The sequence below is a fragment of the Orcinus orca genome, chromosome 10, assembly GCF_937001465.1.
Source record: "Orcinus orca chromosome 10, mOrcOrc1.1, whole genome shotgun sequence".
Lineage (NCBI taxonomy): Eukaryota > Metazoa > Chordata > Mammalia > Artiodactyla > Delphinidae > Orcinus > Orcinus orca.
In genome coordinates, this window is record NC_064568.1 from 97,565,685 (window position 1) to 97,593,630 (window position 27,946).

The following is a 27,946-nucleotide window of genomic DNA, read 5'->3' on the forward strand; positions in this document are numbered from 1 at the left end:
GGAGAGAAGTTTTTCTCCACGTTCATGAAAAATTATACTAACAATAAATGATGCTGAACGTTAGGCTTTAGGTTGATATTTCCAATGCACGTACTGCTTTTGATAGGAATCAGGAAAGTCTTATATGTGTGATGAAGATGCTATATGCTGAGGAGGGGGTTTTCTGAGTCCATGAGTCTTCAGTATGCTTCTTTGGGATAGTGAAGAGGACTTTCCATTTACATTTTTAAAAAAATTTTATGGGAGTTAGTTGATTTACAATGTTGTGTTAGGTTCAGGTGTACAGCAAAGTGAATCAGTTATACATACACATATATCCACTCTTTTTTTAGAGTCTTTTCCCATATAGGCCATTGCAGAGTACTGAGCAGAGGACCTACTGTATAACACAGGGAACTCTACTCATTTACATTTTTAAAATAATAATAAAGGAGACAATCACCATGCACTTTCATCCAAACAGGCAAGATAAACATCCTATTTTTTCCAGAGTCTGGGTTTTGGAAAATTACGTGCTGTCTGCATTTGAATTCTGTTCCCATTTTTATGCTGCCTGTAGTGACCTTTCTATATACAGACAACATTTCTTTTCGCTTCCCAGTAACTATTGGTCAAACTCCCTTGTATGTTTCCCCAGAATCTTCATGATCTGGCCCTTGCTTACCTCTCCAGCTTCATTTTTTTATCCTCCAGAAACACACACATATACACATGCTAACTTCCCTCCAAAACCTGTATCTCGTCCTCCGTGACGGGGCACCACACTCACACACTGCAAAGTAGCCGTGTGAAAATGATCTCAGTTCCATATATGGCTACGTTCCCACCAGCCTCTGGGCCTTTGCCCATGCTTTTTTATTTGCTTAAAATACTGCTTTACACATAGTCTTTGTTTCGGACTTTGCATGTTTGAACGCTCCCAAATTCATATGTTTAAACCCGAACCCCCAAGTGGATGGTATTAGGAGACAGGGCCTCTGGAAGGTGATTAGGTTATGAGGGTAGAACTTCCATATGGAATTAGTGTCCTCATAAGATGTGGAAGAGAGTAGATCTCTCTCTCTCTCTCTGCTGTGTGAGGCTCCAATGAGAAGGTCTGTAAACCGGAAAGAAGACCCTCATCAGAACCTGATCATGCTGGTGCCCTGACCTTAGACTTCCAGCCCTCAGTACTGTGAGAAATAAATGTTTATTGTTTAAGCCACCCAGCCTATGGTAATTTGTTTTAGCAGCCTGAACTAAGACAGTCTTTAGCTAACTTCCACTGAGCCTCCATTTCAGCTTAGTAGGCACTTCCTTTGAAAAATTACTGGTTAACGCTACCAGCCAAGATTAGGTCCCTTTATATGTTCTCCTGTCCTCCCTACCGTAGCGCTTATTTCACTGTATTTTGGGCATATTTATTTTCTAAAGATGGCCACAACTGTATCTGTTGTGGCCCACACAGTCTTACCTTGTTCTCCTTCATCAAGAGGTTGGGGACAGAGGTTGGAGGAGTCTGATTCTCCTTCCATGGGATCTAGGCTGGCCTTAGTAACCAGTAGAAGGTGGTGGAAGTGATGGCCCATGATTTCTAAGGCTGGTTCAGAAAAGGCCCTGAAGCTTTAGTCTGATTTTGTTGAGACACTTGCTCTGGGGGAGGCTAGTTGCCATGTGAGAAGTCTCCCTTAAGACGGTCTCCCTTAATATAGTCATGGTGGAGATAACTCATGTAGGTGTACCAGGCAGTAGCTCCCAGATGACAGCTCAGCAAGGACTGCCAGCCAAGTGAGTGAAGACATCTTCAGATAATTCTAGCCCCCAGCCCTTAAGTCACCCTCAACCATGAGTCTTCTCAGCTGAGGCCCAGACATCATGGAATCCTGTACCCTATTCAAATTCCTAAGCTGCAGAGCCATGAACATAATAAAGTGGTTGGTTTAAGCTGTTAGATTTGGGGATGATTTGTTACAGAGCACTAGGAACTGAAACATTATTGTATAAATGAATGTTCACTTATCTAGGCTGTAAGATCCCACACCAGATTCTACAAGCATGAGGGGGGGTCTATATCTGATTTGTTTGCTATTATAACCTTAGCTTTTAGCTCAGTGCCTGGCATATAATAGGTATTTGGTAAATAATCTTAACTAAATAAATAGATGACTGGATTGGTGCCTTCTTTCTCTGGCTTTGTGTTTATCTGCCTCTTTCTCACACCTTAAGTTTGGTCATCTAGTTACAGACAGCTGGTTTGCCCAAGACACTGATTTTCTTGTCTGTCAAGTTCTACGTCATTGATTCCTACTGTGTTCCTCTTGACTATTCCTTGTCCCGATGTTTGGGATAACGAAGGAGCCAAGTGAAAGGCCTTGTGCCTTGTGGGTCACTAACAAGTCAATAAAAAGCAATTCCTGTCTCACTTCCCCAGCTTCTCTCTGGCTTTCTTTTCTATCACCTGAATGCCTCATCACAGCCAGAAGAGAGCCTTTATGTTCCCCGTCTGTCTTCAGAGCAAACGAGGCTGGACACAGGAAGAAAGGGCTCTCAGGTCCCTGCCTGGACAGGTTGGCTCAGTGCGCTCATCCCTGGCTCCATTCCAGTTCAGTGGAATCTTGCTCTGGACTATTCGCCCCTGTCCTTTGCAGGCTATAGGACTGGCCCAGCGATGAGCAGCAGCGGCTGTGCAAACATGAAAGAGAGGCAGCACTCAAGCCTTTAGCAGCCCATATTCAGCTCAGGCCACGTGCACGCTGACATTTGATAATGTTTTGGTGAAAAAGCTTCTGAGTAGCCCTGCTTTCACCAAAAGGCGACTGGAGTGAAGGGAAGGGTGACTGGATGCCAGCAACCCTCTGAATCCCGTCAACCTGGGAGTAGTCTTCGTGAGGGTGCAGAACCATCCATTAGAAAGATACCGCCTCTCTCTTTCCACACCCCCTAGGACATGGGGATTGGAGAGCCTGCAGAGTTAGCAATCATATCAAAAGAGCACGTCATCCGCTCTGGCTCAAGGAGCCTAAGCTGTGAAGGAGGTGGGTGGGGAATTCAGGCACTGGGCTGTATGAGATAACACCTTTGCCTTAGAAAGTCTGTCACCTTCTCCCTCCACCCAAAACCCTTTCCCTGCTCTTACACATGCGTGCACACACACACACACACACACACAAGGCTGGGAGGAGGCCCAGCATCCTGAATCACACCTGGTTCTGTGCACGATGGTTGCAGCCTTCTGTGCTGAGTATTTGCTCCAGTTACAGAGACAAAATAAAAATAATAAGAAGAAAAATACGAAGGATAAGAAGAGCAGGCAGAGAGGAAGAAGGGCTATCTTTTATTTGGTATTTGCTGTATGCCATGAATTGTAGTAAGAACTTCTTTTGGTATAATCTCATTTAATCTGAAACAACAACTTACAATATAGGAATACTTTCTAATTTGTAGATGAGGAAACTAATGCTGCTCAAAGAGTTTAAGTAATTTACCCAAGATCACACAGTAAATGTTGGAGCCAGAAGTTTTAGCCACATTGGGCTGCCTCTAAATGCCATGTTCTTTCCATCCAACTAGGCTATAGGTGGTTCTATTATAGCCTAAATGTCTCCAAATAGCCTACAGGGATGAGTGTTCAAACAGGATCATGACGTGGGGATCACTTTGACTCTGCACAGAATTGGACACCCCAGTGTAACATCTGTTTGAATTCTACTGCCTCTCACATGACTACCTGGACGCCTAAGCACTGCCAGGAATTCCTAACTGACCTGGAGTTCACTGTCCTGGCCATGCCTTGAGGATCAAGAATTCAAGCTATGGGGTTCCAACACAGTGCACTACACCACAGAGAAGACGGTTGAGAAATCCAGTTGATGGCCTTAAGCCATACATTGATTTATGCCCAAGAATGCATTTCTGTTTCTGGCGAAAGGAAAGCAACCCTCTAAGATTTATTCTGGTTGACCACATTAGCTGTTCTGATCACAGCAGCCACTGTGAATTGAGTTGGTTTTGTTAATTCCCCACTATACAGTGCATTTACAAGCTGTGTCTGCTAAGGCAACACAGAATCAGTAATTTCTTCAGTTTACAGTCAGTGATAAGAAAATGAAAGACTAGAATCAAGTGCTTAGGCTCTGAATCAAGTTACTCAAAGATTACAGGGATTCCCCAGAATTCAAGGGAAGAAGAGAAAAGCCTATTCCAACAGGCAGCTGCAGATTTGATTCTGATCAAGGGTTTACTCCTTTAGTTTGATTCACTTTGACCTTTGAAGCCTTACTGTGAGCTAGACGTTAAGCTACAGAGCAGAAATAAATGGTCCCACATCCTGAGTTTAACTAGCTCACTCTACCTAGTGATTATAGAAAAGAAGTTACATATTTTGACAGATTGCTTTGTCATTTACTGCTCTTTGGTAGGTCAGAAAAGAATTGCTCATAACATATGCATGCTGATTTTTGGTTCTCAAAGTCAGAATATATGGTCCAATATGTAATTATAACAGATGATAACTTACATATAAGTTACAGTGACAATAAGTGGTATCTACATCCTTCAGTTTTAATATACTTCACATGACCACTTTCTCCTACATTGGAGGAAAAAAAAGAGCTTCTCTCTACCAATCCTACTTTTTCGAATATGATTAAGAAGCTGAATTTTACCTACTTGGCTGAGCAAGTAGGTAATTCGGACCTACTTGCCTGAGTGGCGTTTATTCTCAGGATGGAAAACTCTGGACTTCCCATTGGTGATGGTTTACATTAACTCCAGAAGAAAAAAGGGAAAAGTTAGAGCAAGTGAGAAAGAAATAAACAAAAAGAAACAAAACTTTAGCTCCAGAAGAAAAGACAGAGGAAGTTCAGGAATTTAGAAAGAGGAAAGAAGGCAAAAGAAAAGATAGACCAAACACTGTTAGGAAAAACATTTTTTAAAATCTGAATAGCAGGCCAATTTACTATAATCCTTCATTTCTTTGCTTACATACCCAAAATAGGATTCAACTTAGCTTCAAGTAAATGACATCAAACACCAAAAGCACCAAACAAATGACTCATAACTTAGAAAATCGGTTGAATGAGCTATAAAAATGGATCCAAGTTTATTTTTAGAATTTAATAGAGCGGTTTCGTTTTCCTCTAATAACATGTCAGAATATACAATGGCATTCTCTAGGGTCTAAAAAACATATTTAAAGACATTGTCAATTCTATTTTAACATGGTACTCTCCTCGTTTAATTTTTTATTTTTTTTTTTAGTTAAGTGAGTAGAACATTACAAAAGCACTCACAAAGCTATCTAACCATCATGCTTGAGAAAGACAAATGAGGAATGATTGTGTATGATAGTAGGATGAATTACAGAACTGGAGCAGTAAAAATGGTATTAGAGATGGTGCTTCTCACCTTAGTACCTTAGTATTTTCCCAGTCTTCAAGAGTTCATTGCCAACACCCCCAATTGTGGTCCATTGTAATGGTGGTCACATTCTTTAATGGGCCCTATTTTACTGAGTCTGTGTTTTATTTCTCCACCAGTGCCTTTCTCACTTGACTTTTAGCTTGTAGTCATTCACCACATAAAAATAAGATGATTGGATGAAAATGCAGAATAATAACCATGTAATATGAAATATGCCATAAATGCGGTGTATACATATTATATATTATGGCAAAACCTTGGTAATTGCCTGTCTGGTTTAATTTTCAGCTGAGTAAAGGGAAAAAATTCTGAGGTTGTGCTATCTTTTGCTCTATTATTATTATTATTACAAATATCTGTATTGGTCAGGGAACCACATAAATCCATCACTCCAGCTTTATAGTTTTCAAAGTTTCTGGAATTGGAAGCTAACCTAAGGTAAAACATTTACTCAAGCACAGCTTTCCAGAGTTTTCTTACTTTTCTCATCAGAAATGAATTTCAAGTTAACCTTTAAATAATAAGAAACAAGAGTTTCCTATGCAATTGTGGGGTAGCTAAACCCCAGGGTAGGAATGGGGGCAGGACCCAGGGTGAGGACATCGTGTTCTCTCTCATCCTCGTTAGTGATGGCTCTAAACACAAACAGCCTTCTTGGATCTTGGAGTCCTGCTGGGGTCTCTGTATTGAGAAGGTGTCATGATTTGGGGGTGGAGGGTGGGTGGTGACAGTAAAAGCTTGGGCAAAATTCTGGTGTGTACAAATTCCAGCCTCTCATTTTTCTACCCTTTTTAGCCTCTCGTCCTCCAACTTAAAGTCTGAGGAAAGCTTGCCTTAGAGGCACTTCAAGCCTCTGTCACGGTGAATTAAGCCTCAGATTTCTGCAAACATCTCGTGAATATGCCAGGTGCTGGAGATTCCAGGATGAATTACCCCAATTCAGAGTCTGGTGGAGAACTTTATACTAGTTTCCTAGGGCTGTCGTTAACAAAGTACCACAAACAGGGTGGCTTCAAAGACAGAAATTTATTTCCTCACAGTTCTGGAGGCTGGAACACTGAGATCAAGGTGTCTGCAGGGTTGGTTCCTCCTGAGGGCTAGGAGGGAGAATCTGTTCCATTATTTTCTCCTGCCTCTGGCAGCCCCAGGCATTCCTTGGCTTATTGATAGCATTCTCCCATGTCTTCACATCATCTCCCTTCATGTGTTTCTGTCTCTGTGTCCAAATTTTCCCTTTTTATAAGAACACCATTCATACTGGATTAGGGCTCAACCTAGTGACCTCATCTTAACTTGATCATCTGCAAAGACCCTATTTCCAAATAAGGTCACATTCACAGGTACTAGGGGTTAGGACTTCAACATCTTTTGAGCAATTTAACCCATGACAGTTGTTCAAATGGGTAAAAATTCTAGACTCTCTGACCCTCCATACTGAACTTCATCACTTCCTGAGATACCGCATTATGGGCTTCTACAACCGGTTCCATTACAGAGTCCTCTGTTACTTCACTGCTTTTGTCTCAACAGTTTCAGCAACATTTGAGGCCCCATTTTGACTTGAAAGTTCCTACCTAACCCCAGGAGGCTCCCTAGTCTTTGCCCAGCATATCTCCCCCATGTCCTTCCCTGCACACTGACCCTAATTTGTATCAACGATTTAACTCTCTGTTCCAAGGATTTCACTGAAAAACATCTTTCACTCAATAAGCATTTTCTATGCCTATTGCTCTAGGCTCTGCTCCTGGAACTCAGCACACACTCTTGCCTTCAATGAGAAACTCAGTCTAGTGAAGGACATTAAAGAGTAAAACACAGAGGAATAGAGGTTTTGGTAGGAGCCACCACGGTGTGCTATAGGAGTGCTGAATCCAGGCTGGGGTGAAGGAGAAGAGAGCAGGGAAGGCTTCATGGCAGAGGGGACACCTGAGATGAGTCTTGACATACATGCACTAGGATTAATCCAGGTAATTATGTAAAAGCAGAAAAGATAAGCAGTGAGGTGCAAAAGGATACTGGGACAGATAAAAAGATAAAGGAGAGTACATAAAAAGATGCTAATTAAATACTACAATTATTAGGTGAATAAAGAGAAAAGAGGGTAGTGTGCTTAAAAGAGTTGGGTGTGAGCAATTTTCTTTTCAACAAGTACAAACAGCTTGTCTTGGTCAGCTTGGGTTGCTATAACAAAATACCATAGACTGGGCAGCTTAGGCAATAGACATTTATTTCTCACAGTTCTGGAGGCTAGGAAGTTCAAGATCAAGTTGCTGGCATATTTGGTGTCTAGTGGGGCTCTCTTCCTGGCTTGCAGATGGCTGTCATCTTGCTGTGTCCTCATGTGATGGAGAAGTTGTCTCTTCTTGTAAGGGCACTAATCCCATCATGGGAGCTCCACCCTCAGGACCTCATCCAAACCACACTACCTCTTAAGACCCCACCTCCAAATACCATCTCTTTGGGGATCAGAGATTCAACGTATAAATTTGGAGGCACACATTTAGTTCATAGCATAGCTTTTGCTGATATTAAGAGGAGAAAGGAATGCATGGTGAAGAACTGACTGACAAGTTCTTCTGGCCCACTCCCAACGCTCATGGACTTGATGGCTGAAAACCATAAGACTCCTCTTTAGTCAGTCAAAAGTATGATCAGGGGCTTCCCTGGTGGCGCAGTGGTTGAGAGTCTGCCTGCCGATGCAGGGGACACGGGTTCGTGCCCCGGTCCGGGAAGATCCCACATGCTGCGGAGCGGCTGGGCCCGTGAGCCATGGCCGCTGAGCCTGCGCGTCCGGAGCCTGTGCTCCGCAATGGGAGAGGACACAGCGGTGAGAGGCCCGCGTACCGCAAAAAAAAAAAAAAAAGTATCATCAGTTAGCAGGACTCTAATAATGGTTCATCACTCAGTATAAGCATAGGCCCATCTAAGACAGTCTTTTATTATTTAGCCATACAAACAGAGACTCCTTCAGAAACCCACAGGTTTGCCCAGCTCAGGGCCACAGAAGGGTGACACAGCTCTTCCCCAGCCTGGGCGTTAACAATCTCAGCTAGACAGGAGAATTGTTCAGTTTCCTCCCCAGCCATCATGTGATTCATGGACTCCTGTTGCTCCACCACTCTGGTCACCTGATGTCATGGGGTCCCCCGGAAGCCTATGACCTAATGGCTAATTTAAGACAGGAAGCCTAGTGCATTTAGCCTCCTTCACCTCAGCATAGAACTCCTCATGCTCTGACACCTTAAAGTGCACAGCCAACCCTCAGGTAAGTGTGAAGTTTCACCAGCTTGTCAAGTAAACCGCAAAGCTTAAGGAAGATGACACGAGGGCTGAAATTTTTAATTGAGTCTGTAATAAACAAAATATGGTGAGAATATAGATCTCATTGGTTATGTAATCACCAGTGTATTTTTATAAACAAAACTTCAGTGTTGCTTTAAAGTAGTGGAGTTATCAGGAAGGAAGTAGCTGATGTCATTTGTTTTTCTTTTAAGGCATCAGGAGTCTTGACTGGGCCTTAAGCTTAGAAGAATGCCAGTATACGTGCCATTTGCCATCTTTTAGTATGTTGGTGTTGGTGGGAAGGAGGAACTGGTTAGAAAAGACACGGTGTACACATGAGAATGTATGTATCAGAGAACAAGGTCAATAGTGAAGCAATGTGTCTAACCATAATGAGGCTTCTAGGATCCAGACTGTGGGTCACTGAGCAACTGTGTTCCTTTCTGTCCCGTCTGTCTTTTCTCAACCCCTCTGCTAGTGGTCTGTGGGCTGAGCTAACTCCCAGCCCTGTGGTAGGCATCACCCAGAGAGGGTCTAAACACGCAAATACCCTCGGGGCTTAGCTTACATCCTGGGGAGGGAGAAGAGAACTGGTATTTCACAGGTCAGGCTCTGGAATTCCAGTCTCTGAGCAGGAAGGGGAGATGTTTACAACCGCTGTCTGTCTTGGGGGCTGGGGTGTTTCTCTGAGATATGTTTGATAAAACCGGAATTCTACATTTGTTACAGAAAACAATCACATGCTGTTTTTAATAAGAGTGAAGTGTATTCCTCTTCTTTCCACACTCAGCTTTGGTTATTCAGAAGGGTTATTTACAGTGTTGACTCAAACTCTGTATGGCATTGCACAAAAGAAAGAATGACTTCATTGGTTAATCAGTTCAGTAAATTCGACTGAATTCTTACTACCTTCTGGGAGGTACAAGGAAGTGTTGCACCCAGTCTTCCTGTACAAAGAACTACAAGCAGTCTGGGCACCAACAATAGGACAGAAAGCTTTGTGTTTCATCCATCGCTGTATCTCCCACAAGGAGCGTGATGTTTATTTAGTGCATACTAGCTGTTTAACAAATATTTGTCAAATAAATGAATGAGATCAGCACTACTTGAGCACAGAGAATCCTCTCCAAGTTGAGAAGTGAGCTGTCCTGGCTCAGTTGATTCCCGGGCAGGCTTCATGAAGAAGGTGGAATTTCAGCAATGCTTTCAGGAAAGGGTAGGACTCAATGCAGGGGATGGAGGGATGACAGGAAGAGGTTACTCTTTCAGGTCAGGGGACAAGGGTGAGTCAAGCCAGGAGACTGGGAGGCCCAAAGCATTTTCAGGAGGGGAAATGACTGAAGTGCAGAGGCCGGGCAGTGGGAGAACAGCCTGAGAAGGATGGGTTAAGCGTGTGGGTGAGGAGGGCATCTGAAATCACCTCCGAGTTGACTCCCCATGTAGTTGAGGAAGGTGAACCGTGGATAAAATGGGAAAGATACACAGAAAACCCATCCCAGCCGAGCCCCGTGGAGTGATGCTCTGCTCCTTCCTGCCTTAATTTTACCCTTTTAGAAAAAGCAAATCAAAAAAAAAACACCTGACTTCCTATGTCCTTTCAAGCAAGTCATAAGGATTATTATGTTCCTAGTCAATTTTGACGTAAAGGTATGAATAGGAATAAGAACAGATCCCAGAAACTCCCAGGAGGCTGCTCTTAGCCATAAACTGTCTTAGGGGGAGAAAGACCTGCCCAGTGTCCCCTCTTCCCACGGCCATGTTATGCGATGGAAGACTGAAAGGCACCTGGTAAGCCCAGGTCACTGCATTTTAGGACATCCCAACACAAAGGGGTGTGTGTGTGTGGTGTACGTGGTATGTGGTGTGTATGTAGTGTGTGTGGTGTCTTGTGGTGTGTGTGTGTGGTGTGTATAGTGATGTGGGGGGCACTGAAAGGGTTTAAGGAAGAGTAAAAGTGACATGGGGTTCAGGCTAAGCCATGGCCCTGTGTATGGCAATCTCAGTGACAGTTACACACACACACACACACACACACACACACACACACACACACGCACACACATACCAGAAAAACAAATTAGTCAGGAAAGGGACCAAAAAAAAAAAAAAAACCCTCATGAGATTAGATTTCTACATAAAAGAATTACAGGAAATTGTTTCTACTCCAAGAGAGAGGAATTCTTTCTAGAATTCACTTCACATCAGTGTTTAATCATCTTACTCATCTAAATTGGGCTATCAGCCTCCCCCTGCCACCGCTCTGTGTACCCTCTGCCTTTGTCTTCTCTGGCCTCCTGGCAGGCTGTGACCTCCCGGGGGGTGGGAACTGGTTCATTTACATAGAACATTACTTGGCACAGAGTAGGTGCTCAATGAATTTTTTGACTGCATGGGATCTGGGAGGGGCTTTGAAGTACAGTCTCCTTGGGGGTCTCCAGGGTGGGCCACTGAAGGAGGGCTTGCTGATTACACACACACCATGCACACTCACCACCTCCAAAAATAACCAGTACTTTTTAACATCAGGGGATGTACTTCAATATCCAGGAACAAGCATGTTTTTTGAATACAGCATAACCCATTCCACACTAATACAGTGTAATTCTAGCCTGTGAAATTCATAGTTTATATCAATATACTGAAAAATGTCAAGTGTCGTCGCCCCCCCCCCCGGCTCCGCTCACCCTCAGAGGGACTCCAGGCTGCCCTTGGACCCCTGACCCCTGCTTAAGAAACCCCAGATAAGTCAGGACCCACTAATCATAGACGACTGCAGGAAGCCCTGCAGAAGCTCTGAAATGCTACTTTTCTGTCCGTTGGGTCACCTCCCTGCCCTAGGGGGGCCTCTCTCAGAGGAAGAGGGAGTGTGAAGGAAGCGCACCGCGCAGCCCCTGCCTTGTTCGAGGTGGTCGGCAGTGTGGGGAAGGGAGGGAAGGGGTTGGTTTATTCCACTCTTCCAGTTACAAAAACAAATTTCCAATTACAGAAACGGGACAACACAGACATGTGACAGACATTTAGAGAAAGCAGAACGTGGATCACCTTGAAAGGCCTAGGGAAGAATTCTCCAGGCTCTGGGATTGGAGCCCATGACTTTGGTGGATGGCATGGGGGGCAGGGAGGGGGAGGGAGGGCATTCCTAGCATTCCTGCGGGGAGTCAGCTGAGGTGGGAGCTGGGAGTGGGCACAGTGTCGGGGCTCCGCGTGACCACTCTCTGCCCAGAAGCCAGAGAGAATGAGTACCTTGCAAAGACAGTGTATGTGCACGTGTGTGCATGTGCATGTGTACCAGCACACCCATGCATGCACATACGTGTTTTAATAGAAATCTTTATTTGCACACTCTGTTTCTTAAATCCTTTTACCTCCCTTTTCTTCATCTGAAACATATAGTCTGTGTATTAGTAATGATAACAATAGCTCACATGCGTCAAAGTGCCAACAGCTCCAAAGTGGCTTTTCACATCTCTGTCTCACTCATTACACTGTATTATTAGCTTGGTTGAAGTGAGCCTACATCTACCCACTCCTGGAGCTTTCAGGAATGCTTATCAGCTTAATATTGCATTTTTGCAATGCCAGTTATTTCAAATGATTGGTAAAGTATTCCTTCTGTGCTTTGAGAAGCAGATAAGATTATGCACTTAACACTCACTTGCTTTCAGAGGTATGCCTCCTCCAGGAGGGCCCAGGAAGAGAAGCAGGACCGCCCAGGTATCTCTCTTTCCAAAGATGAGGGTTTGGGCTGTGAGTCAGCTGTCGCCACACTGACGCTGCTGTTTCAGCACTGGCTACCAGCTAGGGCTGGTAATCAGGAGTCTAGGAGGGACCCCACCCCAGACTTTCTTGCCTCCCATCACCACTTCTCACCCCGTCCAAATAAGGACAAAGCACCCTTTAGCAAAGCCAGCTTGATAACCCCCAGCCAGAGGGGGCTGAACCAAATTTTTACTTCTGTTTGTTGAAAGCTACGTTCTGTGGGGTATCACGAGCGCTGTCCCCACTGGGCTGGGGTGCAAAGCCGGCCGATGGCCCCAGTGCACAGAGCAGGGTATTCCTGAAGACTGTGTTGAAATTTGCTGGAAAACCCCTAAGAACATTCTGCTGCCTTAAAGACTCTGGAACCCGTGACAGGCCCAGGTCTTTGCCCAGATCCTTGAAGGAATGTGACTTAGCCCTGAGGTTTAAACCTCTGTGGTTGAAGTGAAGGTTCTGAATTCTAACAACTGGTTCTGAGTGCTAACAACTTTCTGGGTGAGGAACCACTGGAATAGTGATTTATTTTTTCCAGATAGCCGTCCTTTGTTGAGTGCTTACTGCAGGCCAGGTCCTGAGCTTGCCTGAGCATTTGACATCATCTAACCCTCCGTTGACCTATAAGGTACATATTATTGCTCATTTCATACCTGAGACACCTGAAAGCCAGAGAACTTGCTCGAGCTCTCACAGTTCACAAACCAGAGCGCTGGGATCTCAATCTAGGCTTCCCTAGCTCCACTTCACTGTTTGAAAGAAGGCAGGATTCTTGCGCGTAAATTCATTCTTCCATTCAATACAGCTTTACTGGACTCCTACTAAGTGCCTGAGGCAGGAAACACACCTGTGAACAAAACAGACAAAGCTAGGGATTTCATGGAGGTTACATGCTAGTGGGTAGAGGCAGAAAATTAACAAGTATGTAACATGTTATGTGGTGATAAGTGCCATAGGGAACGATAAGCCATGGCAACTGAGATAGAAAGAGCTGGGAGTGCAGCAGTACTATTACTCCTTACATAGGAAATGACGCATTCCTGGTGCTCAGGCAGAAATATGTTTCCCATCATGTCAAGAACAATTTCTGAGTTCCTGGAACCTGTCATATCCAGCTGTGATGACAGCATGATGGTTCCCCAGCCAGCATAAGAAGAGTCCCTGCCCAATAGGTGCATCTCAGCTCATTGGAACATTCAGTCCGGATGGAAGTGTTACAGCACAGATGGACTGAACAACATGGGTAACGATGCAGTTTTGTCCGGAGCCTCATCGCCACTACCTTGATTAGGAACTAATCCCCTCCCCTTCTTTCTTCACAAGGAGCTTTTGAAAACCAACCCCTCACCAATCTGGAAACCATTTAGAGATCCCAAAGAGAAAAGGGCTATGTACCAATGTGATAACTGGTATTGTTCTCATTAAATATAACATGATTGGGAATTACTGGGGAAAACCACTCCCCATGAAGGAAGGGGTTTCAAAATATGTGACAAATTAGCATGTCTAAAGATTGGCCATAAAATCAAGAGGTTGATGAACTATCAATGTTTCTAAGCTGTAGAAATAAACAATTTTATAAAGGAGTGTGATTTCGAGATCTTGAGAGAAAGTAGTCCCATGGTTTAGAAAACAAGTGATTTAACAATGTAACCAAGTATTTTGAAAGGATTACTTTCCCCGGAAGTAACAAGGTTTGTTAATACCGCACAGGGGCAAGGAGTTTTTGCACCCAACCGATCTACCTAGGTGTCTGAGATACCTGAGATGTTAGACTGTAAACAGCCTTTCAAAATCATTGTTAGAACACTCAGAAAAACCAAATATCCTATGTCTAGGGGGAAATGAAAATTAATCCTAACTGAAAGAAAATCCATATAAACTCATAAAACTCCATCATACTTTACACTTCTGACACCTTTCTAATTCTTACTAGCACCTTCAAATGCTTTTCGGTAGTAAATGGAGTTTAACTTCTTAATTAATTCATTAAGTAATTAACGTAATGACCATTTCAAACCCTATATATCTCATTTCCTGTCACTCAGAAAAAAAACAAAAACTTTGATTTTTCAGAAACCAGTTTTTCAAGATTGAAAGCCTAAATGGTCTTATTTCTGTCGTAAATGTGTACACACAAGACTTTCACTATCTTTCCTGAGTTTAGAAAAAGCAGCTAAGGAAAGTTCTCCAAATATACTAGCATTGTGATGACAAGTATAATATAGAGGACCATACAGCTTTTGCGACCGTCTAAAGTTTGCTCTGTGTGTCTTAATTACTTAATGAAATTCTTGGAAAAAAAGAAGTTGAAAAAGTCCAAACTGGTGATGGTGGTGATTAGATTTACTATTATTTTATAAATACTATAAATTTGCACCATCCAATATGGAAGCCACGAGCCACATGTGGCTGTTGAGCAACAGAAACATGGCTCTTCTGAACTGAGATGTGCCGTTAGTACAAAATACATGCTAGATTGCATAGAATTAGTGTGAAAAGAAGAATAACGATATCTCATGAATAATTTCATATTGATTTTATTTTAAAATGATAATATGTTGATATATTGGGTTAACTAAAATATATTATGAGAGTTCATTTCACCTGTTTTTTAAAAATATTTTTACTGTAGCTGCTAGAAAATGTAAAAGTATATATGTGGCTTGCATTTCATTGCTATTGGACAACACTGCTCTAAAGTTTAAGAAAGCATTAAGAAAGTGTTTATTTCAGTTGGGCTCAAATTATTTTTAAAGCAATTTGGGAATTGTATTTAAGCAAGAATCACCCTAAGCAGGTATTAAGATTATATTAGTAAGTATATGCTTTTTATACTCAATCCCCCCTTCAAATAAGTACAATGATAGGTGAAGTATAAATAAAAAAGTAAAATGACATAAGTAGGTTCAAAACACGATAAGCACCTACATGGACTAGGTATGCGTACCAGAAAAGCAAAGCAATCAGTAGCATATGGCACAAAGATCTGGGCCTGCTTCTGGGGCAGGAAGCAAGCAAAGATATCTGGGAGTTTTGTTCATCTGAGATTACAGTAATTAAAATTACTCAGTATGAAGTGGCAACAGGACTCAAGCTGGAGACTGGGATGGAATTTCCCCTTATTAAAAAAAAAAAACAAAAAAAACCCAGTAGTAGTATTAGTAGTAATAATAAAGGTTGAGAAAAGCTCTGCTAATTGTTGCCTGGGAATATTGCCTCTTTGAATTGGTAAGACATAAAAACAGCCTCATTTCCAGGAACCAAAAGGAGCTAACTTCTGGCTCTATGACCAGATTGGCCATAAACCTTAATCCTTGAGGCCATAATCCTTAAGGTATGTGAGCTCCAAACCTGTTAACATAAGACTTGTTTGGTCAGCAAGCCCCAAGAAGCCAAATGGAGGCAATTGTAAAAACTAGAGAGAGAGGGATAAACAGAGAAGGAAAACAACAAAAAGAAAACTTAATTCCTTCTCAAAATGAGCCTAGAAACCATGATACCAAAAGCAAAGAAAAGAATGCTAAGACATAGCCAGTATAAATCAATATAAAAAAGGGTGTACATTTAGCCCAACAAAATTAAAGTACAAGAATAGCCTGACAGAGACTTTCAGGATGATAAAGGAGATAAGTGAAAGAATAACATCCACCAAAAATAGAACACATAATTGGCAAGCAAAATCAGGAAGAAATTAAACAAAATAGGTAGATCTAAAAGAAACAATGTAAAAAATTTAGACATGAGAAAAGTATTTATTGAAAAAAATTTTGATAAACAACTAGACAGTACAGAACCAGGGAATTGGAAGATAGCCCTGAGGGTTTTACTAGACTGCATCACAAAAAGATAAAGAAAGAAAAATATGACAAAACAGTTAAAGGTCTTAGAGGATAAATGGAAATGTCTAATTTATTTAATAGAATTTCCCAGAAAGGTAGAAAAGCAATATTTGAAGAGAGATTTGCTAATGTTTTTACAGAACTGAAAAAAGACATGAGTCCTCAGATTCAAAATTAAATCTAAGGGCCCAGAGGGATAAATAAATATTAATTACTACAAGGTAACAAATGTAGTGAGACTACAAATCATTGAGAACAAAGGGAGGGGAAAAAAAATCTTTAAAATGACTAGAGTAAAAAGACAGATTACTTACAAAGGACTGACAAATTGACAGCAAGAGTAGATACGAGGCGATAAAAGAATAATATCCTCAAAATACTAAGTGAAATTATCTAAGTCTAGACTTTCATACCCAGACAAACTATCATTAAAAAAAAACAAAAAGAAGAGAAATAAAGGTGTTGTTAGATTCATAAAGAAAGAGCAAGAGAGTTTACCACCAATTGATGCTTATGAGCACAAATATTAGAGAATATATTTAAGTTTAAAAAAAAAGTGGACCCAGAGGGAGGGCATGGGATACAAGAAATGGTGATAAACATTAACAAAACATGTTGATTAATTTAATAAAAATCAACAATTTTAAAAGCTATTTTAGCACATACCATAGAGTTCACTCACTCAGAGTGAACAATCCAGTGTTTTTAGTATATTCACATAGTTGTGCAACCATAACCACAAACTAATTTTAGAATATTTTCGTCACCCTCGAAAAAGAAACCCTCAGCCCCTCAGCAGTTACTAGGAAATCAACCACTACCAGGTGGTCATCAGAAAACCACTAATCTACTTTCTTTTCCTCTACAATGTAGTAATCAAAGAACTTTCCAGAAGGAAAAGCCCAGGTCCAATGGTATCACTGGTGCGTTCTATCAAATGTTTAAAGAAAAATACCAATCCTTCATAAGCTTTCTCAAAAAAGAAAAAAAAAGGGGACACTTTCCAACTCATTATACTAAAGCTAGTAGTATCCTGTTAGCAAAACCAGACAAAGACATCTCAAGAAAAGAAAACTGTACGTGCAAACTCTATGACTTGACAGGAAGTTTTTGCATCACTCCTTTTCGAGAGTCAAATCTGTAATCAGAAGCAAGAAAGTTAGTTAGCCATAAAGAATGTATGATGGATATAAATGCCTAAGATTTCTTAAAAGAAGTCATTTTGATTTGCCCACATTGACAGAGATGGTGATGCCCATGGATGGGGCCTCCAGAGATGGGAGCTGGCCTTAGATTCCATTCCTAGTTACAGAAAAGTTTGGAAGCTCCTCCTTTTGGAGGAATTGCGCTAGTTTCCTGACTGAGAGCAAGTTCATCTCATGCACAACTGTTGAATTAAGCAAAGTCAGGATTGATTGATTTCCACCCTCAGCGAATCTTTCCTCATTATCACCCAATAGCACCCAGTAGCTCTCCCCTCCATTCTAAGTCACAACTTCTCAGGGTCTTCATTTACATTAAAGTCGAAATGAATGATAACAATATAAAGAATGATTCAATCAGACAATGTGCATTTTATCAGAGATTTGAGCTTACACATGAAGACTGGAAATTGATTGTTTCTGTCATCAGACACTTTTTTAGGGAATAATTTAAAGGGCAAGATCATGTGAGTACAGAGGGCCTCTGGATTTTCCTAGCTCCTGAAAGCAATACATATACTAAGAATGTACTTTAATTGTGATGTCAAATTCTAGGTTGCTAGAAACATAAAGAAGGAAGCACTATAAGTATGCCTGTTTGCATAGAGTTCATGAAGTTTGTCCAGGACATACACAGTAGAGGTTCTGTAAGCAAAGTAAACAGGACACACTAAGGAAACATATCTACATCCATGTCATGCTTTCTGGAAGAATTAAACTTGTCTTTCCTTCCAGTGATATATATGACCAAGATTATTGAATACCTCTGTAGATGCAGCTTCAGAAATATAATAAATGACTTTAAAACTCATTAATTTTAGTAACATGGGACCATCAAGCAGACCTTTCAATCCTTTAATGATTTAGGAGATGTGTCTAGCATCTGATAACCAGTCACTTTGAATCATGAGTATTTGGTACTATAATCACTGGGGAATGTGTGGCCAAGGCCTCAGAAAGCCCTATTTCCCTCATTTACCTCTGAGATTAAGAGCATCCAAAAGACAGGCATTGTGTTTGCTCCGGGACCATACAGTCCCTTAATTCCCATTGGCACCATCTGGACTAATTCCATCTTAAGACCAAGTAGGTGAAGTCTTCTAATCATTGGCAGATCTCTTATCACTAAGCCAGATCTCTGTAACTACCAGTGGCTTAATCCTCCCCTTGCAATGCCATATAAAGTGTCAGTCCTCCACTTGTTCATTGGAAAAAGGACAGAGGGCTGAAATGTAGGAAATCTGATGGATCATAAGAATGAGCTCATGGGTTAAAAATGGGGACAACTGAAATACTAAATGAATGGTGGAAAGAACTTAAATTTCTATCAATGTCTTTAGGTTACAAAAGTAGGGCATATGAAAAAAAAAAAAGGAAGGGGGCTCATAGGAAGGTAAACATGAAGATGGAAGCAGAAAAAAGACATTTCAGCTGAGGAATGCTTCTAAGAGGAGGCACTGGGAGACAGCTCATTTTATTTTATTATGTAATAAAAAGGAAAAAATGGAGATTTGTTTGAAAGGATCAGGCCAAAGGAGTTTTCAGCATGTGTTATGAACTCATTCACAGAGGCACCAACATATTTTAGGGCAAAATTGTCTAAAAATAACTTGCTTCATCAGTCTGGGACATTTTTTTCAGTCTTTTGCCAAGAATCCAATTAATGTGTGTTGTTTTTTTCTTTCAGGCAATTTTATGTGGCTTTTATACACCCAAGTTGATGTGAATCCTATGATATGTGAGTATCTGAGATGCTAAGGCTCATAATGCAATTACTCGATTCCCGCTGGCACAGGACATTTATAAAGATCAACTAACTCAGTTTAAGCTACTCTTAAAGCTCCCTTCCTCTCCATCCCAGGTTCTACCATATTTCACTTGTGCAGAGAGCTGACACTCAGACTCTCTGCCTCTATGAAGCTGGTAGTGAGTGGGCAAGTGAGGAAAGACTAGGAAATAGAAGCCAGCCAGGGACGTTCAGCCTTGCTCAGAGCTTATGCGTATAACTAGGTGGAAATACTTAAATCTAAAGGTGTAGCTGGCCTATCTTCCTGGGGCATCAGTGAATAATAAAACAATTTAATAGTACTCATGTCAAATATATTAAGGAATAGGATGCACATGAACCTTTAAGGTAGAACACAGTAGACTTCAAAGATATTTCATGATTATTTTTTTTCTGAGGGGACCACTTTAAGCTGAGCCTCCAACCTCCTGGAAGCCTCACAATATAAAGCATAATTTCAGAAAACAGCTGTGGTGGCATATTCATTTGGGGGAGTATCGCTATCAGTCTAACAAAACATTCAAGACAGATCACCATTAGCTATGGATTTTAATATTGGTACAGACTTTAAAGATAATCTGGTCTAATGAATTACTTTAAAGATGAAATTGAGAACAAGTCTAAAAGGTAGAAAAAGTCTTGGATGGGTTTTCCTTTCTTCTAACAGGGTCCAGGACTAAAATTTTCCATGCTCTAAGCTGTTGACCATTCTTTAAACGCAGCATTGTGTGTTGGCTTACAATCTCCTTTTGCATGCAATGCCATCTTCCTCTGGAAAAGTTTTACTCTTTCTTCAAAACCCAGCTCACAGTTATCTCCTCAGGGAGACCTCCTTGTACTCACCCAAGCAGAGTTACCTGCTTTCTCTCTGTGCTCTAATAGATCTTTAAATATAATTTGGTTTTAGTACCTCTCATCTTTAAAAAAATAAATAAAATAAACAATATCCCTCTTTGATCTCCCTCTCCAGTGCCATCCTACCCATTCCTCCCCTTTACAGCTAGGATTCTCCAAAGAATTGTTTCCAAACTCAGGCTTTATTTACTTCTTCACCCCCATCTCCTCCTCAATCCACTCCACCTGGCTTCTGACCTCTCACTTCACTAAATTTTTCTTGGTAAAGGCACCAATGACATCTGTGCTGCCCAGTCCCATGGCTGCCTTTCAGTTCTTATCATATTTGCCCTCTCTGGAACATTCTATGTAGTCGATCACCACCTCTTTAAAACACCCTTAGTATCTGGGACACCACATTCTGCTGGTTTTCCTCCAATGACTTAGGACATTTCTCTCAACCTCCTTGGGAATTCATCCTCCTCTCCTGGATCTTTAGTGTTAGAGCTCATCAGAGCTTAGACCTCAGTACTCTGTCTCTTTCTTGGTGACCTTGTCCACTCCCTGTCTCAAATGATATATCAACAAGCCTCAACAATATATCTACAGCCAAGGTCTCGCTGTATGAGTTCTAGCTAATAAATCCAACTGTATATATTGCTAGCATTGTCATGATTATAAGTGATAAAATCCCACCCAAAACTAGCTTAAGATAAAAAAACAGACAAACATACAAAAAAAAAGGGGGAAGAGAGACAGAGAAACAGAAAGAGTCAGAGAGAGAGTGCAAGATTAATAGACACATACTGACTCTTAATTCATGTAACCGAACCAGGGGCAGAAGCAAGAGGACTCTGTTATTCTCAGGATCCTTTCTCTCCGACTCCTGTCTCTCTGCACATTATTTTCATTTTTCTAAGCCAATATAATCCCCATAATCATTAAGATCTCTGAACATATATCCTCACAGCTCTGCAACCAGAGTGTAAAAATCTCTCTTCTGTCCACTCAGACTAAGAGAAGGAATTTGATTGGTCCATTGATGTTCACATGACTTCTCTATAAATCAGTCCCTGTGGCCTGGGAGTCAAGATATTACAATTGCCTTAGATTGGGTCACATGCACACCTCATAATTATACTAGAGGAAGAATGCTGGGCCAGGCAGTCACACCATATGTATCCATTAGACTGTTTAAAATTTCCATTTGGATCTCTCACAGGTATCTCAAGGTGATAGTATCCAAAACCTAACTAGGTTAGGAACCTAATGTTCCTCCAAAGCACGTGATTCTCCTCCAGTATTTTCAATCTCAGAAAATGACACCAACATTTATGGGATTGACGAGAGTTATGCTTGACAACCTCTCTCCTTTACTGTCACCACCACGCACCCACAATCCAATGATCGTGTTGTATTGATCTTACAACCAAGATATACTTTGGATCCATCCACTTCTTTCTGTCTCCAATATCACCCTCCTAGTTCAAGTCACTGTCACCTCATACCTAGATTACTGCAATAGCCTCCTAATTGGTCTCCTACTGTCCATTCTTGATCTCTTCCCATTCTTTATCTTCAAAGCAGAATGATTTTCTAAAAATTAAAACCCATCATATCTTGCTCTTAAAATCTTAGAAAAGCTTCTCACTGCTCTCAAGATAAGCACTGAACCCTTAACTTGCCCTCACATCTGGGGATCTCGCCTTAACACCGTGGGGATCCAATCTCTGCTTTTCTTCCTAACCTTGCTCTTTCCACTCTCTCCTTTCCTCCACTCAAAATGTTTCAACCATATTAATCTTTCAGCTTTTCAGAAGTAATCTGAGCTTTATTGAGTTATAGGGCTTTCTCACGAGCCGGGTAAACATATCATGTTTTACGCTCTCTAGACCCTACACTTCTTCACATTACTTATCATAACTCCAATACTTATTTGTGCAGTTTTTTAACTGTAAGGTTCATAAGGGCAAGGACAGCATCTGTCTTGTTTGACATATTATGTAACACTTAGAGATATTCAAGCAATATTTATTGAATGAATGGTCATCCTACCTTATTACAGTTCTTTATATATCTGTCTTTTCAGCCAAAATATGAATTCATTCTTTTGCTTCGCAGATATTTATTGAGTTCCCACCTTGTGCTAAGGAGTTAAATATCGGGGACAGGGTCATGAAGAAGATAGATGGGGGTCCTTTCCTTTGGAAATTTATATATTTTTTACTATGCAGAAAATGTGTTTTTCCTTTCCATCCATATACCTCAATTCCTGGCAGATACCAGCTATGTAATGCTTGCTAAATGAATTAATTAATGGACACTCTGAAGATGACCATCAACTATTCCCTGTTCTTGACACTGTTCCTAATTTTGTGTGTTTAAAATGACAAAAAGACTCATGACAGATCAAAATGGGTCACAAGCCATGGGTTTTCTGGCTGGCAGTGAGCGGACCAAATGGAATAATCACCCACTAGGCAAAAGTGAGATAGAAAAGTCCAAGATGGGATATTGGCACAAGGGTGGAAGGAAGGTTCTAGATACATGACATCTGGGAGCCTTGGGGCAAAAGGATGGAAGAAAAATTATAATGTCAATGGAGTAAGAAAGGAAGAGGAAGGAAAAGGACCAATGGGAGATGAAATATGCCCATTTTTCATTGAAGTTTCTTACTTAATGTCTGTCTCCTACTCTGCACTGTGAACTCTGTGGCAACAGGAACAATGTCTGGGTTATCAGAGCATCCCCGGTGCCATTCGAAGTGGCCATGCTTCCTTGAGGAATGAATGAATAAATGAATGCTCAGGCAGAGTAGGCTCAGTGTCTCAGAATCACAGGTCCCAGAGTTAATGAGGCCAGGACACCTGTTCCTATACCTCACATCACTCAGAGAACACACCTCCTGTGACTGGTTCTGGAGCTCACCCTCTCCAGATAAGCAGGAAACCCTTGAGAGGAAGTTCTTACACCTAGATATTCCAACCAGTCACCAGCCGAAGACATCCCCAGACCATAGTAGAGACAAACGGATCCTTTATCCCTGAGTTGATAGCTGAAAATTCTCAGAAAAAAAAAAGAAACACAAAAAACCCTCTTTATGGTTAGAGATAAAAAAATTTTAAATGCACTTATGCCTAGAAGGCATAGATAGCATCAGTGTGAATGAGTGAATTATACTAGGTAATTTTTTCAGAAAAGAGGTGGTACTGTAGTGAGGTATACAATATAGGAGGGCTGTAGGTACCTTAAGTGATGAGAGGATGCCTTTAGGGAGAAAAAGGAGACAAAACTTAAGGGACCTAAAGACCTCAAAGATAAACCTACGGGCAAGTTATACCCAGAGCAGGTATAATTTTATGACTTTACTGTCTCAGTGAAAGGTGATATCCCATAACAACTAAACATGTGATCTTAAGAATCTGGTGGCGTGGGTTTGAATCACAGCACCGTTGATTTTGGATAAGTCACGTAGAATCTCTAGGGTTCAGTTATTTTATCTGGAAATGAATATATGAATGAGAAGCATCTCCTAAGATGTTGAGAGTACTAAATGAAGGAACACTGTAAAGCGCCTGGCGAGCATTATATGCTTGATAAATATGAGTTATTACTAACACTCATATAAATGACTTGGCAGGAGGTGTGTTCACCATGTGGGCTCATCTCTAATACTGGAGATTCCGAGGAGAACCAGAGGAAATGAGGAGGCCCTGAGAGAACCTTCGCGAGATGTGTCCAAGCAGACCCGGGCACACAGTTGGCACTCAGTAAGTGATGACTTTCCTTCCTTCCACTTTTGTCATCTCCCTGTTTCTGTGAAGTTGACTGTCAAGTGTGCAGTTCTCCCTGCCCTACCTTGGAGCTTCCCTGTGCCCACGAGACCTTTTCTGGTTTGGAGATGGCTGAACACAGCCCAGCAGCAACACCAAGGGAAAGTGGTCAAAATGCAGATCAAGGTTTTCTTTTCAAAGAAATGCATATTTTAAGGTAACCATCCAGATGCATGGTTCACATGAGAATCTAAACGAGCACAGCTAATGCAAAGTTATAAAACCAGATTATTTTTTCTTCTTCAGCAAACAATCTAAGAGCCCTCGGGCTCAGGAAGGAGATGGGTGGTTGTTTCCTGGCTCCACGCAAACGCGGGAAGGAAGTGAAGTTGAGTGCCCTGTGCCACCTCCTTCCCCTTTCCCCTTCCCCATTCTACTCCCCAAGCCTTTCGCCCCCAACTCTGGGCACAGAACTGTCCATAGTTTCCCAGCCAAAATTTTCTCTCAAGAAGGATCTGAAACTCATTTACATTAAAATACAAATGAGGACTGCAACCGAGAGCATTACGTCAAGGTTTTTCTTTTAAAACCCCAGCAAAGATTCACACCAACCCCAGCAAGGAGCAGAGACTTCTTTAGCAAACTCCAGAAGCTTAATCGTTGGCATTTTCATTGTGGATTCATCCTGGAATCCTGAAATCTCACCACTTAGGTTGTAAGTTGATCAGCAGAGTTTAAAGAAAAGCAGGAAGGGTTAGAGAGAGCGATTGGTGCTTACGAAATGGTAACCACCTTCATTCTTTTAGACAGAAGGAGGTGGAGATGCAGCAAATCAACCTCCCCTGAATTTAAAATCACCTGAAGCATTTATGCACTGACAACCAGATGCCCTTGGATCTCTTTTTCAATAGGTCTGGGTTAAAACCTCAGAAACTGATTTTTGTAACCAACATTGTGGGGTTGTAGAGAGGATTAAACGAGGGAGTTAATGAGAAAGTCCTAGCTTAAGAGCGTTGAGTACTATTTGAATCTCTCATCTCGCTTCCTGTAGCCTCATTTGGAAGTGTGAGTCTGATTTCCCCAGTTTGTGCTGTCCTTAACTCTCAATTGTACACACTTCTGAAGAGCTTCTGTTCTCTGAGCTATTTTATAAGTTGTTGACAGATTCATCTTTCTAAAGTACAGTTCTGAGCACATCCAAGGAATCCATGTTCCACCGGACCTAACAAACATACGGACAATACAATCTTCACAGAGTAGCAAAAATTATCTTTTAAAAATTGGATTATTTCATTCCCACATTAAAATGAAATGCAAACTCTTTAGCGCAGCTTTCAAAGCCCTCACATGACCTGGCCCCTGCTCATCTTCCCTACCCCATTTCATACCACTTCCCTTTGTTCGCTAGGCTCCAGTCACTCTGACTTGATTGATCCTCCTGCCTCAGTGCTCACTCCTGCCTCAAGGCCACCACCTTGCTGTTCCTTCTGCCCAGAATGCTTTTCCCCCATGCTTGCAGGACTGACTGGTTCCACTGCGTGGTTACCTCTTGGCTCAACAACTACTCCCACTAGAGCAGTCCCGCCAGGCTCAATCACGTGAATCCTTTTTCTTTTCTTTACAGCACTTCTACAGTCTAAAATGTCCTTGTTTATTTATTTGTTTGCTTACTATGAGCTCCCTAACCCCTCCAGGATGCAAGACCCCCGGTTTCCCTGTTCACAGCGTTATCACCGCTGTTGAAGTAGCAATTGACACATGGTTGACCTTCAATGAGCATTTTGCAATAGAACCATGTTATGCTCTGTTCAAATGCTTCCATGGTTCTCCATACTTCTCAGAACTGAGAACACATTCCTTGGCCTGCCCGTTAACAGTCTCCATGGTTTTGCCTAATTCTTATGCTGAACTATGTCCATGTAGTTCCCTTTTTATTATAACTCTGAACACATTAAATTGAAATGATCTGCATGGGTTTCTTTCTCCTAACCTTTACCCCTCAAAGTGAGGTTTATGAACCTGTATTGTTGGCATCATCTGGAAATTTCTTAGAACTACAGACTCTGAAGCTTAGCATTAAATCTACTGAATCACCGTCTGCATTTGAACAGGAGCCCCAGGTGAACTGTGGCCTTATTACTAAAGGAATAATCAGTCAGCCACCCAATGTGTGTCAGCTGAACTCCTCACCACTTCCAATTGGATCTCTCGCTGATCTCTCGAGTCAATAATGTTCAAACTGAGCTAATAATGGTCCTTCCGAAACATGATTCTCTTCCAGTGTTCTCAACCTCAGAAAATAAGAAATATTTCCGGGCTTCCCTGGTGGCGCAGTGGTTGGGAGTCCGCCTGCCGATGCAGGGGACGCAGGTTCGTGCCCCGGTCTGGGAGGATCCCGCGTGCCGCGGAGCGGCTGGGCCCGTGAGTCACGGCTGCTGAGCCTGCGCGTCCGGAGCCTGTGCTCCGCAGCGGGAGAGGCCACAACAGTGAGAGGCCTGCGTACAGCAAAAAAAAAAAAAAAAAAAAAAAAAGAAATATTTCCTACACTAGTTTATGAGTTATTCAAAGGCTTTATTATTCTGCTTTGGAAACGGGGGGCAGGGGGCATGGGAGTGACAGTCACTGAAATAGGGAGCGTAGGAGGATTGGCTGGGGGTGGGCAGAGGGAGAATGGCTTTAATTTTCCCACGAGAAAGCCAGGGGACAAATACCAGTAGATAGCTGGATATATGAGTTTGGAGATCAGGAGCGATACCAGTGTTCAAAAATAGATATGGGAGCCAACACGCAGTAGCCAGTGTTGATTCAGTGACCCTACCACATTTCCCTAATTCATTCACTCTTCAAGATGACTATCTCACATCCTATCCTTTCTCCTTAAACCTCCATCACCTCCTCCCCAGACTTCAGTCCTGGCTGATAACCTTATTTTCTATTTCACAGGAAAAAATAGAAGGGTCAGCAGCGGTCATGCACCCACTCACACCCCCATACCTGTAGTCTGCCCTTCCTCTTCAGGAGAAGCTGTTAACAACTTTGTTAGCATTTGTTAAGGAAAACACAGGGTGTGAGATGGTGAATGATGTTCAACAAAAGACCACAAGAAACATTGAAATGGGTTCATTACTCATTGGTTCTGGAGGAAGTACTGGGCAGGCCGCCAGGGGCCATGAGGGGAGGTCAAGACAGGGTACAGGCTGTGAGAGTGACAGGTCCTGGGACATGTGCCTTTATTAGGGTCATGGGGGGAGTGCCTTGGGTTTCCCAGGCTAAGGCCAGATTGGTCAATTCAAACCAAAATGAGTGTGGTTTTGGTAAGCCCCATGGGGTCTTATCTAAGGGGCGCACAAAGGGAAGGCCCTGGGAGACAGGGGAGCCTGTTTGATCACAAGGGCTGCTGGGGAAGTCATATCAGGAACTTACATTTGCTTGTGACTCTGTGGGCTATTCTTTAGGCCATTGGCTGGTATGAGGGGCTGGTGTCCGTTTAAGGCCCCTGCAGGTCACTTGGCCAAACAACATGAGCGCTGAGGCAGAAATGCCACGGAGTAGTTTAACTAAACTCTTGACAGAAGCCAACCTCTCCACTATTTCCTATATCCCATCCCCTTACCCTTTTCAAGGACCTCACTCCAACAATTCACTCCTCTTTCCCCTGTGTCATAAAAATTTTCCTATTAGATTGTCTATTATTTGAGCATATTAAATCTCCTATCAATAAAACCAAACCAAAAAAAAAAAAAAGCCTCCCTCGACCCTCTACCGTCTTTCCACTATCACCCCATTCTTCTGCTTTACAGCAAAGCTCTTGGAGAAGTTGTCTACACTGCAGCCTCCAACTTCTCCCATTGCCTCGCACCCACAACTGAAACTGCTTTGTCAAGGTCATCGGTGGCCTCCGCATCCCCAAATCCATCGGGCAGTTCTCAGCCCCCGTCGTACTTCCCCTTTCAGCAGTTGACGACACACTTCATGTCCCCCTGGACACTCTTTGCTGACCTTTCAGGGCACCATGCACTGGCGGCGGTCCTTTGTCTCAGGCCACTTCTCAGTCTCCTCTCCTGGTGACTGTCC

The 27,946-nt window shown here is 42.1% G+C and overlaps 1 protein-coding gene across 3 annotated transcripts in view; it reads left to right on the forward strand.

The window, feature by feature from the left end:
- The window catches only part of NEDD9 (neural precursor cell expressed, developmentally down-regulated 9), a 300,840-nt gene that overhangs the window by 68,664 nt on the left and 204,230 nt on the right, over positions 1 to 27,946 (forward strand). For all 3 annotated transcript variants that reach the window (XM_049715606.1, XM_049715605.1, XM_033434908.2), the window contains exons 3-4: positions 19,167 to 19,217; positions 23,740 to 23,869. The gene's annotated coding sequence lies outside the window, so the exon portion shown is untranslated. The remainder of the gene's footprint in view (positions 1 to 19,166; positions 19,218 to 23,739; positions 23,870 to 27,946) is intronic.